Source organism: Choloepus didactylus, chromosome 14 (genome assembly GCF_015220235.1).
Source record: "Choloepus didactylus isolate mChoDid1 chromosome 14, mChoDid1.pri, whole genome shotgun sequence".
NCBI lineage: Eukaryota > Metazoa > Chordata > Mammalia > Pilosa > Megalonychidae > Choloepus > Choloepus didactylus.
In genome coordinates, this window is record NC_051320.1 from 18,755,757 (window position 1) to 18,769,549 (window position 13,793).

The window sequence follows — 13,793 nt, forward strand, 5'->3', positions numbered from 1 at the left end:
TTTGTTTTGAGATCTTCAACCGTGAACATCTTTTCTGCTTCCTCTCTTACGCTTGCTTAGTCACCACAACATATGGGCCCTCTTTCACTTATTTTTCGGTTTGAGGTTATAGCTGTCTCCCAGTTTCATCCAACCTAGAATGTGTGGTTTTGTTTCTCATTTTGTTTGTTGCTCCTATCTTCAAATTAGAAATCTCAGGGTTTATTAAATTAAAAACGTGCTACTCATATTAATCTTATCCCTTGATAGCCTGTTTTAGTTTTCAATTTTTTTCTAGAATCAAAACGAGTGACCTATTGCTTGATTTACCTATGGAATAAAAAATAAATGTTTTACTCACAGGAAACATGTTACAGTGAAACAGCAAGTGCTTTGTTATTAACAGATCTTGGTTTGAATTATTCTTATCCTATTTATTAGGGGTTTATTTCAAGCAAGTTATTTATTCTTCATAAGACTCCCTTTCCTTAACTGTAATCCTTGGAGGGTTTCATTAGGATTAGATGGCATAAGTGAAGTGCCTGGCATAAATAAGTCACCTAATAAACATTAAATCCCTTCCTTCTTTAAATGATTGAGGAGTAAATCTTATTAAAAGAAGAAGAATAAAAAGATAGAAGAGAAAAAGAAGGAGAAGGAGAAGATTAAGAAGACAATGATTAAGAAGAAAAGAAGAGGGCAAGAGAGTAGGAAGAAAAATATCTTTTTAGAGACCAGGGTGGCAAATCTAGATATTAAAATTACTAAGTGATATCTATGGAAACATAATGTGCCAGAATATCATAGGTGTTGGCCAGAAAACCTTGTGGAAGAACAAAATTAACCACAAACAACAAAAAGCCAAAAGCCATTCTCTAGAAAGCTAAACTCCAAAACAAACTATTAAACCGACGTGACTAAGTAACTGTCCCTGAGATCAGTCTGGCTCATTTATTTTGTTCAGCCCACAGTGTTTTAATATTTTAAATTAATTGCCAATTGCAGAAAAAATTGGATGAGGTCTGGTAAAAATTACATTTACCAGCCTTGTCTTGGCAATCTCTTGGGCTGGCAATGGTGACAGAGCAGTCTGCAAAGCAGCAATTGGCTGAAGCTGGAAAGTGGCTGCCTCCTTTAAACAGGCTGCCCACTCACCCCTACCCAGTTCACCATAGTTTCTCTCCTGCCCTCTTCCATAATCACACCTCCTGCCTGACTCTGCATGCATTTAAATTTGCCACACTTCCTCTAAATGATCAGCAGCATCCTTGGAATTTCAGGAATAATATTTATTTTCTTCACTCACCAAAGCAAGGTGTATTTTACAAGTCGTATAAAGACAATGAACTTAAACCTTAGTGGTAATATTCAGGGCCACCTGTAGCTCCTAAATGACAAATAAATAGGTTAATCAAATAAATCTAGTATGAAAGTTAATCGTGCGGAAACTTCCGCAGTAGCAGGGCCTTTTTTCATTGTCAGCTTTAAATAAAAGATGACATTATTTGTGCCAGATTCTCATCTCTTTGTAGCTTGTGATGTTTCTTTCTTCTATGTATATGAATTCTTTGATGTCGGCCATAGCTCTGACTGCAGAGGACTCTTTGTGCAATCCAATCAGGCTAATTTCAATTTTAAGTGCAGAAGACAGGCATGCTTTTCAGAGCCTCCTTTGTGAAGCCATGATTGATTGGTTAGTGTTGTGTTAGTAAGATTTCCTGGAAAAGACAGCACAAATGCTGTCCTAAGCAGCCTGGTAACTAACAAATAGACCTCAAGTTTTAAAATTTTCCACTTGCTAGCTTATTTTAAGAGTGGAGTAAAGCTCCACTGAAGCATGGAATATATTTTATTTTGCAGTTTCCTCTGAAAAGTTACCAGTATTTACATTCCTACATGATTCTAATAAGAAGTGCAATAAGGAATCCCTGTCTATAACAGTATATAGATTTATGAAAGCAAAAACTGGTAAGAAAAAAAAGACACGTTCATGCTAATTTAAATATAGGCTCGATATCATCCCATTTTGCCTTTCCATTTTAACATTCTGTATAGAACTCTCCTTTTCAAGGATCATGGATAAAATACAATGAAAAAAGTTCTTAAATATTTACAAATTAAAATTATTTTAAAAATAATTATTGTGTATATGTGCTCTTAAGTGTTAAAAAATCTAATCATAATTTCAGAAGTATGAGCTACATTAAGTTTAAGGAACATTGAAAAGTTTTCTAATAATTTTCTTTAATTTACTTTATATTACTTCTTGAATGGCCCCAAAAGCAAGAGAATGGCAGAAGTATAAAATAATGAAGAAAGGCAAAGGCAGAACAAATAAGATTATGTCACGAAATTCAACATCAATGTCCGGTTAGTGAACCTAGAACACTCTATCTTCCTTAAGGTCTCAAACAATTACTGTTCCATCTTCCAATAAAAATGTCTCAAAGCCCATGGCATTAAGATATATATATATATATATATATATATATATATATATATATAAAATGTCAACTTTTTGCCCAATTTGATATTGTCTTCAGTCTCTGGCTCACTTTTCTACATTTATAAATATTCTATACCCAATTCATGGATTTTTTTCCCCCATCTGAATTCCTACCATTTTCTGGGAGGCAGAGTTCTTGGACCACTTGATTTCCAACTGTTTTCACTTCCATCAACTTTAGTCAACTTGGGTCACTCCCTCTGTTGATTGTGACACGGCTCCTCACCTATGAAATCTCTAACTCCTACAGATCTTGTTAAGAATACTCTAATCCTCCTCAGACTTGAATATAGGACTTCCTGTCACATGTTATGCTACCATCAATTCCCTCCTTTCTGCAAGTCTCCTTTTGTGGTCTCCGTAATTCCATTTGTGGAAAATGGTTGAGTCTAGTTTCTCATATAGTCTCCAGCAGACAGACATGGTGTTTCATGAAAAACCACCAAGAAAAATGACACACTAGAGGATGAATGTCCAATAAATCTTATAACAGGAAAATGGCTTATGACAGTGACATTGTTAAGTCTGTGACAGAAGTAAAAACTGGAGAAATCCCAGAGTTCTGCTTTGGTTATTAAACTGTACTACAACTTTTATTTAAAGGCATGTTTAGTTTGGCTTAACAGCAAGTTGAACATGAAGAAATAATTGCATTGTGTACATCACCTCATGACAATCCACCCTTGTGTGCTCTGGGGGTTTTATGTTGGGAAAGACCAGTAGTTAAGTTACATAAGTGGCCTAGAATCAGCCTGTGACAGACTTTGGATCCCAAGAGGAGGTCCAGAGAACAATGGAGTTTCTGATATCCTGTAAGAAAGGCAAAATTCAACCAGGCCAACTCCAGTCAGTCTTTGGGTCATGCAAGGAAATGTCCCAAGCTCCCAGGCTGAGAATAATCTGACAACTTCGGACAGGGGAGAAAAAGCCAGGCCTTCTTTAGCCATACGTTTTAAAAATAGATTATTTTCTGGGTAGATCTGTTGGGCATTAGTAGCCAGGCTTTGTGTTTCAGGCATTAAAAGATTAGGCACATGAAGATGGAGGCCAAACTTGTTGTTAGATCTTGTTCAGAGAGCTTTCCTTTCTCATTCAAGACCAAAGTTGGATTTATCATGTACTTTCTGATATTAGGACTAGGTCACCTGCATTTCTTTTCTGCATTTCTTTTTTTAATTGTATAATGATATTTATGCTTAAAATGATGGTGATGTGCTATAAAATATTTGTTGTATTTATCATTAGTGTCATCCTGTGTCTTAGACCAAATAGTTATGAGAAAATTTTGGCTGAAATTGTGTCTTAGATGAAGCAGTAGTAAAGAAAAAATTTGCCTGTCTTCTTTAGGTTAAGCCCAGAGGATCCACTCCTGTTTTCTGCAAAATAAGTTAACTTTGTCCTGAATAACTGGTTCATTTATAAGTTATAATAGAATCTTTGCTTTCTATCCTTTTGTGAAGCCTTTTAATAAAATTCTTATTAGTTTGCTTACAAGTACTTAATAACTTTGTCGTTTTACAAAAACTGGTTTAATTTAAATAAAGAGTGTTATTTCTTAGCATGAAATATAAGCATATGAATTTAAAATTAGGTCATTTCTATGTCCGTCTTTTAAAGGAGATACTGAAAATAGGATTGACTGAAGTCACTGATGATACTATGAAATATTCACTAGCTTCGGTACAAAACACAAAGACTCTGCTGAAGCCCTTTCAACAGGGAGTCAGGAAGTGACAGGCTGATCTGAAAGACTGAACTGCGTGGGCAGCCTGAGAAGCCCCAGGCAATGGGTGTGAGCACGAGACCCTCCTTGGACAGGGACCAAGGGCAAAATTTCTGGCAGCAAATGGTTGCTCAGCCAGTTGCATGGTTCTTTGGGTTAGCATCCTCAAAGATCCCCATTTTTGCTCAGCAGAAATTTCCCCTCTGTGCCACTGTCCTTTTGTCTGTCCATTCATTAGACAGCATTTCCTAAGCCCCCATAGATGAGTCAGCAACTGCTCAGGGGCAGGGGCAGGCACAAGGAATGAGCCAAGATTGTTGCCCTGGACAAGCTCTACAGGAGTCAGAGAGGATTCTGTCCTTTGAGATTCTAACTCTGTATTTGAAAGGTCAACTATTAAAAAATAATAATAATTCCCAGCCCCCCTACCCAATATGATTCATGGGCATGATAAAAATTTCTCAGCATTCTTATGACTATCTTTTCTTCCTTTTTAAATCATGATAAAATAAAATAAAACATGGGATTTATATAGTTAAACATATTTCTGCTCCCCATACCTTCTCTACTCTGCCAAGGAAATAACAAAAATCAAACTTCCTTACCACTTATTATGCCATAGTACATAGAAACAGCTATCATGGAGCAACGTACTTTTCGGTCTATTGTAAATCTTTAATTGTTATTCATGAACAGAGAATATGTGTCACTAGACAAATAAGACATAGTGATATTAGTAGGTTTAAAAAAGAGGGATTAAAAAATCACTTGATCATCTTAAGAAATGGCCAACCAATATCATCCTACATGCCAGACGTATAGAAAAAAATTCCTGTAGACATGAAAGAGTTATGCTGTTTATAGTTAACCACATCTCATTGCTAGTGACTGTACAGAACATTTTTTAACCTTTAAATTATGTTTCTTAATGATTAGAGAGAATAAACTAATCACAAAAGATTTGATAATCTGGCCCATTTTAATACTGTGATGAATTCAAGTTGAAAGAAAAAATCAGGAAAAATAAACCAACTTATGTCCTGAATAGGCTCATGCAGCTATATTGCCCACACTGAAGTTGGAAGGGTATGGCGACACTCACATCCAGGTTGGGGGCTGCTGCCACATCCCTAGTCCATCCTAGTCATCTTCCAACTGCTGCTTGAGAGCAGCCTGCATTCTACCTGATGCCACGTGGCAGGGAAATGACCAACAATAAAAACTTTGTAGAAGACCTGTCCTGTGTGTTTGTATAGCAGGTGCTCTCCTGTTGAAATTTCTAGGCCCCACCCTGTCCAATCATAAATGAATCAGGGCAGGAGGGTGTTTTTAGTTAGTTAAGGTGGACTTTCAGTTTGGGTCCTATTGAAAGTCAGGTGCGACACAATGGGAAACCGAGGACCTAAGGCATGAGGAAAGAGTTTGTAATTCACGGGTCCCAGAGAGAAAGGGGTGCTAAGGCAATGACAGGAAACACAGTTGGCTCTGGGGGGAACACACAAGCAAGAAATAGTTACCCCCGGGCCTGTACTTTTATTGTGGTCCAGGAGTAGGAGCTTAGTAGATTTCCCACGGGAGTCAAGGATTGTTTAGTTTAAAGCAAACACAGTGAAAACGGAAAAGGGCTGGGGATCCAAAGGTGGTGGGAATGATTAGCTTATCATTTGGGGCCAGCTCTTGGTTTTAGGGGAGGCATGTGGGTGGAATGGGTTTGGGTTCTGGGGGAGTTTATGCCTCAGGGCTGGAAAATTGTTCATTAACTAGGCCAAAGGGCAGTGTTGAGTCAAGTGGCTTAGCAAAAGTGAAATGGATGCTGAGGTAGCATGCAAAAGTTTTGATAGTTATGGCAGAGGGTGTATTAGCTAGCTTTTGCCTCAGTAATACTGTGTAACAAACACTACCCAAAGTCTCAGTGGCTTATTTCTTGCTCACAGGTTTGCAAGTTGGTTGTGGCTCAGCTGGGCTGGGCAGGGCTGGGGTTGGGTTTAGGTCTGCTCCATGTGTCTCTCATTCTAGAACACAGACTAAAGGAACAGCAGCATCTGGAACCTGCTCTTCTCATGGCAGATGATAGGAGCATAAGAAGGTGAGCAAAAACACATGACGACCCTTAAAGCCCCAGTTTGGAACTGATCCACTCTCACTTCTGCCCACATTCTGCTGATCAAAACAAGCCACATGGCCAAGTCTAAAGTGAATGACATTAGGAAATATATTCTGCCTCACAAGGAAAGGGAGGAGAAATGATCAATTGTGGGTTGTTTCTAAAGAACTAGGTATAACAAACTGATGGGCTCCTGTCTTTCAGTACCTCAAAAAATAAGCATTAAGTTACTAACATGCAATTTACAAAATTAGATAGAAATTTTTAATGCAACTCATATAATTCACCAATACAGGATAGTTTAGAGTGGAAAGGAAACAAAAGAAGGGGCACCTATCGTAAACTAAGGATTGGGATGAATGAAGCAGGGAAGGCTTCCTGGAGGAGGCAATATCTGGGCTCAGTTACCAAGGATGGGTGGACATATTTTTAGGGAATAGAGTGCATAGAGGGACAGGGATACTCTAGGAAGAGAGAACTGCAGGACAGGGAGTTTAGAGGCAGCATTATACATTTGGCAGAAAATGCCATGCACTCTCTAAATCCTGCTACCTCTTCCTCTTGGGCCCAGAGCTGGATCACACTTTGCAGCCTCCCTGGCATGTGTTGTAGCCACAAGGCTGAGTACTGGCCAAAGAATGAGGCCAGAAATGATGTATGCCCATTCCAAGTCTGATCCATTAAAACTTCCCCCATGCAAACTTCCATTCTCCCACCCTTTCTCCTCTGATTGGATGAATGGGAGGCGGGAGGCGCCACAAGATGAAATGAGCCTGGTGACTGGCTGAGCACGTGGAAAGTCTTCTCTATCAACTAGGGACATTTGTGTAAATGAGAGACTTCTACTGTGTAAGCCACTAAGATCTGGGTTTACTTGTTTCAGCAGCTAATGCTACTTGCCTTAACTAATGTAGTCTACATGTGTTTTGCTGATGGTAAGTGATAGCTAAGGGGCAGAAAAAGAGATAGCAGTCACTGACTAGCTGTGTAGCTACTTGTTCTAGATAACCTTGAGGTTGTTTTGAGAATCAAGTAAATTAAAAGATATAATAGCACCTTAGAATTATAAAACTATGCAAAGAATTATTTTGAGCATATAATCACACCCAGTTTAAGAGACAGTTCATGCTATAGAAGCTGTCTGCCAAGTACAATGATCTCTATTGTGGATTTATGTCAGCAAAGCATAATCTAGTTTTTCTAACACATTTTTAAAAAATTATAATATTTTGATGTGTGCCCCAAAGATTCACATTTAACTGCAGTGATGTGAGCTTCTCCCCCCTTCTTTTGACCTGGGAAGTGTCTGTTATTCAACAAGACTTAAAGAAGAAGACCCAGGTCATAAATTGGCATGTCATCATGTGACTCTGGAATTAAATGGTGAAATCTCTGAGTTGAAGCCATAGCAAGCATCGCAAAGTGCACGTTTCTGCTCAAGGACTTCCATTTCAAAATTAGACACCACCTGGAAGTTATTTTTCCTGCCAAAAGGAGTAGCGAGATAAAGGTTTCCCTTCCTTCCAAAAGTGAGGTCTCGGACACTGCAGAGTTGAGCTCCGCCAAACAGAGAATCAGGCATTCCTGGAGTTGTAAGGAAACTGTGAAAGGTAGGCAGGAAAAGCCCCTGTCAGAAGCAACTTCCTCTAAATATACAAAGGATGATGGCATTGTATTGAAAATGGACTTTGAGTCACATACAAGCAGAGACTGAGAATATTTGGCTTGACACAAAGGCAAGATCGCTTTGGAATTGGAAACCATCATGGAAAATAATGATAGAGGGTACTGAGAAACCAGAGGAGAAATACAGGGTGGACCAAAACAGAGTTAGTTATTCTAATCATCATTTGCTAAGACTTTTTCCTAGCCCTTAATGGGTAGGGAATTGGAAATTCATATCAGCACCCCTACTGTGTAAAATCTCTGGCTAGGAAGTGGGCTGAGATGTTCAGGGTGGTGATCATAAGCTGTGTGCAGTTCTTATCCTATATTGTGGGTTCAGACCTTATCAGCTAATCTCTTTGTCATCTTTATAAAATATGGATTTAAAGAAAGCTTCAGGTTGTTTTCATATATAAAAACATCAGGTTGAATCCTACTGATCATCGTATTCAAGCTCCTGGTGCCAAGAATGGACAGACCGAGTAAGCCTAACCTAGTCTGAGCTTGGGTTTTATGGAAGCAGATCCTGAGACTAGGATTCAAGTGTAAGTGGTTTATTTGGGACATGATCCCTGAAAACCACAAGAGTATTTCCACAGTGGGCCACCAAAGTGCAGCCCATCTAGAAACTCTGGAAATGGTATAGAACATGCACCTCAAAATTATCTTCTCTGAGGGGCAAGGGAGCTGAGGCATTTCTTTCTCAAATCCTCAGTCCTTGCTTGTGAGTTGCTCCTGGGAGGTGTTATTTCTCCAGAACTTCAGCCGGCCCTGCACGTGAAATCCATGTGCCGCCAGCTGGAAGCTGTACTTGTGTGCACTGAAATGGTAAGACTGGGGGAATATGGGAGAAGAGGGGGGCAGTGACAGCATCCACTACAAACCCTTAATGGACACTATTTTAACCAGGCTTTTTCTAGACGGATGTGCTGTTTGTTCAAATTACTTTTGTGTATCTCCCACCCTGTCTGTGCATCAGTGATTCTACACACCTGAGTAAAAGTGTTTTTTATAATTAAAAGATTGGATTTCTGTATCTTTCACTTTTTATTTTAATTAATTTATCTTTCATATATGGCTTAGCTTGCATATTGAGCTATACTTGCCACTGTTTTCAAAATCCATCAATTCCTAACCACTTGTTTTAGTTTGGTGAAGCTGATGGAATGCAATATACCAGAAATGGGTTGGCTTTTATGGCAGGGATTTATTAACTTGCAACTTAAAATTCTGAGGCCATGAAAATGTCTCAACTCAAGGCATCAACAGGACGATACCTGGACTCTGAAGCCAGGCTGTCAGCATCCAGGGACACGTCTGTTACATGGGAAGGCACATGGTGGTGTCTGCTGGTCCTTCTCTCCCAGGTTTTGTTGCTTTCAGTTTTTGGCTTCAGTGGCTCCCTCTCAGCTTCTCTGGTGTGCTCTTAGCATCTCTGGGGTTTTTTTTTCCATGAGCTTCTCTTAGTTTCATCTCTTAGCTTTTGTATATATTTTGTCCTCTTATAAAGGACTGTGGAACAAGGATTAAGACCCACCTTGAATGAGGTGGGTCATATCTCAATTGAAATAACCTAATCAAAGCATCCTGCCCACAATAGGTCTACACCCACAGGAATGGATTAAAAGAATATGGCCTTTTCTGGAGTACATAACAGCTTCCAAACTACCATACCACTGCTCAGTATAGGCATACAGTGAAAAACACACAAGGTAGCCCTAAGATGAAAGCACTCTTTCTAATGACATGCATTCTCTTTTGGTGGGGTGCACCTCTTTCAGGTGAGAGTACAGCCTTAGTGAAGGCACTTTTGGGATTTAGTAAAAGAAAAGGGCCTTTATGACATCTGGCCTAGAAGGCCACTTCTAATTTTCAAAACTGCTTCATAAAATCGCAGTACTTTTTACAAATGATTATGCACTCTCTCTTGCTCCTGATGTTATTTTCATATTTTCCTATTTAAGAAGATAGAGGAAAATTATGGGACTGTACTACCCTAAATGGTTGTTTAAAAATTCTCTAGATTTCCTGAACAAAAATGCATGGGAAAAAGCATTGAGTTCATTTGGGTTGTAAACTTGTCTGATTTAAAAAATAAAGCAAACTGCATATTTGTGCATATTGGGATAGCTACTTGGAATTTTATGTGCATATTAAAAATGCTATGGACAAATAAAGAGATCCATCATTCATATATTACTGAAAAGTAGGCTCACTTGTGTGGAAGTGTACAGCTGTTTGGACCCTAGAAAACATGTTCAAAAAAAACTTAATCCATTCCTGTGAGGTGAACTTTTTGTAAGTAGGACCTTTTGATGAGCTTACTTAGTTAAGGTGTGGTCCACCTCAAGCAGGATGAGTCTTAATCCTATTACTGGAGTCCCTTATAAATGGAATGAAATACAGACTTGGGGAGAGAAAGCAGAGGCAACAGCCAGAAGCTGAACATCAACGGAACCTGGAAGAGAAGGGAGAGACCCAGGCCCTGTGCCTTGTCATGTGCAAGCTAAGGACCAGGGATGCCCAGGACCCAGCCCCAGAACGCCATGGTCTTTGGGGAGAAAGCATCGCCTTGCTGATGCCTTGATTTGGAGGTTCTCTTACTCTCAAGACCGTGAGCAAATAAATTCCCATTATTTAAGCTGACACATTGTACGGTATCTGTTTGAGCAGCTAAGGAAACTAAAGCAACTCAATATTGGCCAGAGTGGATGTACTCTGCATGAGCTTCTACATTTCTGGTAGAAACGTTTTTTATTCAAGAAATGTTATTAATGACTCATTTTTAAATTTTGAAAGAGATAGCCAAGCACCATCTTTTTAAATTCCTCTTTGGGAGAAAAATAAGCCTCAATAAATATTAACTCTGTCATCCTCTTCAGCGGTCCAGGTTCTGGTGGGCAACCTGGTTCAGTATTGCGTATGGCTGCTGCATGCCTGATGCATGCTATAGGATTGTTTCTTTTCTTTAACTATTTGTTTTGAAATTATCTTTGACTTACAAAAGGATTGCACAAGACAAAGAGATCCCATCTACCCTTCATTCAGCTTCCTTAACATTAACATTTTATATAATGTAATACAACACAATATACAATACAATAATAGAGGATTGATTCTTGAACCAGACAGATGTGAGGAAATATGCTCCAAAAGTTCATCATCTGCTGAAGGCAGCAGAAAAACCTTCTAATGTAGTAAAGAAGTGTTTGTGTCACCTGTATGACAACTCTGACCGTAGTAGGCACACGGTAATGTTATTGCACATAAACCTTGGCAGTTGCCAACACCCGGCAATCCATTCTGGGGTGAGAAGTGTTTGAATGTGTCTGTCAGTCAGAGCTGCTGAGAGCATGTCATTAGAAAAACCCTAAATGCATTATCACTGGAATACTAATTATAGTAATTATGATTAAAGCAGCAATGATAAAACCGTTATTGGACCACTGAAGAGGATGACAGAGTTAATATTTATTGAGGCTTATTTTTATCCCAAAGAGGAATTTTAAAAGATGGTGCTTGGCTATCTCTTTAAAAATTTAAAAATGAGTTATTAATAACATTTCTTGAATAAAAAGATAGTAAAGCAATTTTCTTTCTCTTTTTTCCTTTTGTACATCTCCCACCTGTTGCCTTCCCCCAGGCTTTCCAGTGTCATTAACCTCATCTCCCCCCACATCTATGCCCTACTTCTTTCTCACCCTACCCTCTGATAAATCAGTCCTCTGGGGCTCTTACTTAAATCCTAAAATGTAAAGTGTTTATAACAGCAAGAAGTGTTCATCTTCTTAGGGAGTAAGAAAATAAAGAAATTATACACTGTCACCCTACCTCTGCCCCCAACTTTCGTGGACATCTATTGTGAATGGTGACAGATGGATTGATTCTAACTAAAAGCGTGAGTGGTCTCAGCCACGTGGGCAGTCCACATGGTTTGCCTCAACTGCTCCACCGTAAACCTAGTCTTTGCTATGGAAATGTCTGTTTGACAGTCATGAAGTTAAGCCAGTAGTAGGAGGAAGGGGACAAGCTTATAATTTGCTTTGTTCCAAGAGGTCCCCAAGGAGAGGCCCAATATCAAGTGGGCACCAGAGAAAAAGCACATATTTAGTGGCACACTTAAGAAATTTCCCAATGGGTACAGAAGAGTGCTTGTTCAGGCTATAAACTAATCTACTCAAACAAAAATGCAGTACTGAAAGGCTTCTAAAAATGAATCAATGATTAAGGAGGAACTTCAGTTCTTTCAATTTGGTTCCTTAGAGTGTTGCATGCCCTAGTATTTCAAAGTACTGTGAAGCCAAAAAAGGCTAGAAACTGTGTAGAAACTATCCGCACCTTCAGTTCTGGCCTCTGCTCAGTTCCACCCAGTTCTCTCGTTCTTGGTAAGCTGAAGTTGCTCCTCCCTCAACTTTAAGTGGGGCAGGGCAGCAGTTTCTCAAAAGGAATTTTACCAAGAGACTAAGAAAGAGAAAAGAGAGAAAAAAAAATCCAGAAAAAAAAAATCAACACATAGACACAAAAGGCCTCAAAGTATATGTGTACATATATTTAATACTTACTGCATAGTTTATCTCCATATCTATAAAAATATATATCTGTGTATGCATACATACATATTCAACACTGTGAAACATTGTGATAAACAGTTACACATATCATCTTACTTCACTCAACAAGTACTGAGTTCTGCTATCCTTATAAGCACTGGTGAAACAGCATTGTATTGGAGTGGGGGAAGCAAGCCATAAAGTCAACAAATAAGTGTTTCAAAGAAAAATAAAATTGACTGGGGTGGTATTTCAGATGGGGTGTTTAGGAAAGGTTTCTAGGGATGTGACACAACGACTGCAGGAGGCGAGGTTGTGATCGCTACAGGGATGGGAATAAAGAGCAAATGTAAACGCCCAATGGCCTAGGCTTACTCGGATGAGACAGGTAGTATCACTATGCCCAGTATACAACTGGAAAAAGGGGGCTTACAGGGAAGCAGAGTGACTTGTCCGTGATTCTACAGCTGTTCTATGTAAGTTATTATTTCCTCTACTCATCGAATTTTCCAAACTCTTCTCCAGGCCCTACCCTTTCCATTCTCCTACCATTCATTACTCTCTTCTAATCTACTCTTCCCAAGAGGCAGGTAATTCCTCTCTGCGACCTCTCCTAACCTTCACTGGAAGAAAACCCAATCAAGGCACTGGAACCATTTATGCATCTGTTCCCCCAGCCCCCCATCTCCAAACCCTTGAGAGGAGCATGTAGCATCATTTACCTCTGCAAACCTAGCAACTAGCACTGCCCTTTACATGATAAGCAATTAAAATAATAGAGGAAGGGAAGGGGGGAGGAAGGAAACAAAGAAGTAAGAGGAGAGGATTTTTGGTTTAGGACACAGTTCCATTTTGAAAAGGAGAAGTAAGACACTGCAGAGGGAAATAAAGGTAGCTTCGCACATTTACATAGACTCATTACTAGTTTGCGCTGTCTTTGCTTCTTCCCCCTCTCACCTTTGAAAGTCATGCGAATTTTCAACTGTCTTAAATTATGCAAGGAATGTACTCCAGTCTAGGTCAATCAATAGAGGGGGCCATGGGAAAGGGAGAGGTACAGAATGGCCCTCGGGTGCCCTGAAATCATGCCATGTGGTGGGCACCCACTCTTGATGCTGGCTCAGTGCAAACTGTTATTCCTGCTTCCCACACTGGGGAGCAGTTAACTCCACTGTACATAAGTGGCTCTTGATTTCTAAATTTCAGAGGCAGCGTGGTGTGTATTAAGTCAAAAGAACTCTAGAGTCAGAATACCTGGCTGTGCAT

At 39.4% G+C, this 13,793-nt stretch overlaps 1 pseudogene; it reads right to left on the reverse strand.

Moving 5' to 3' along the window:
• Window positions 1–13,497, reverse strand: part of LOC119508789 — a 51,876-nt pseudogene extending 38,379 nt beyond the window's left edge.
• Window positions 13,498–13,793: the final 296 nt, after the last annotated feature.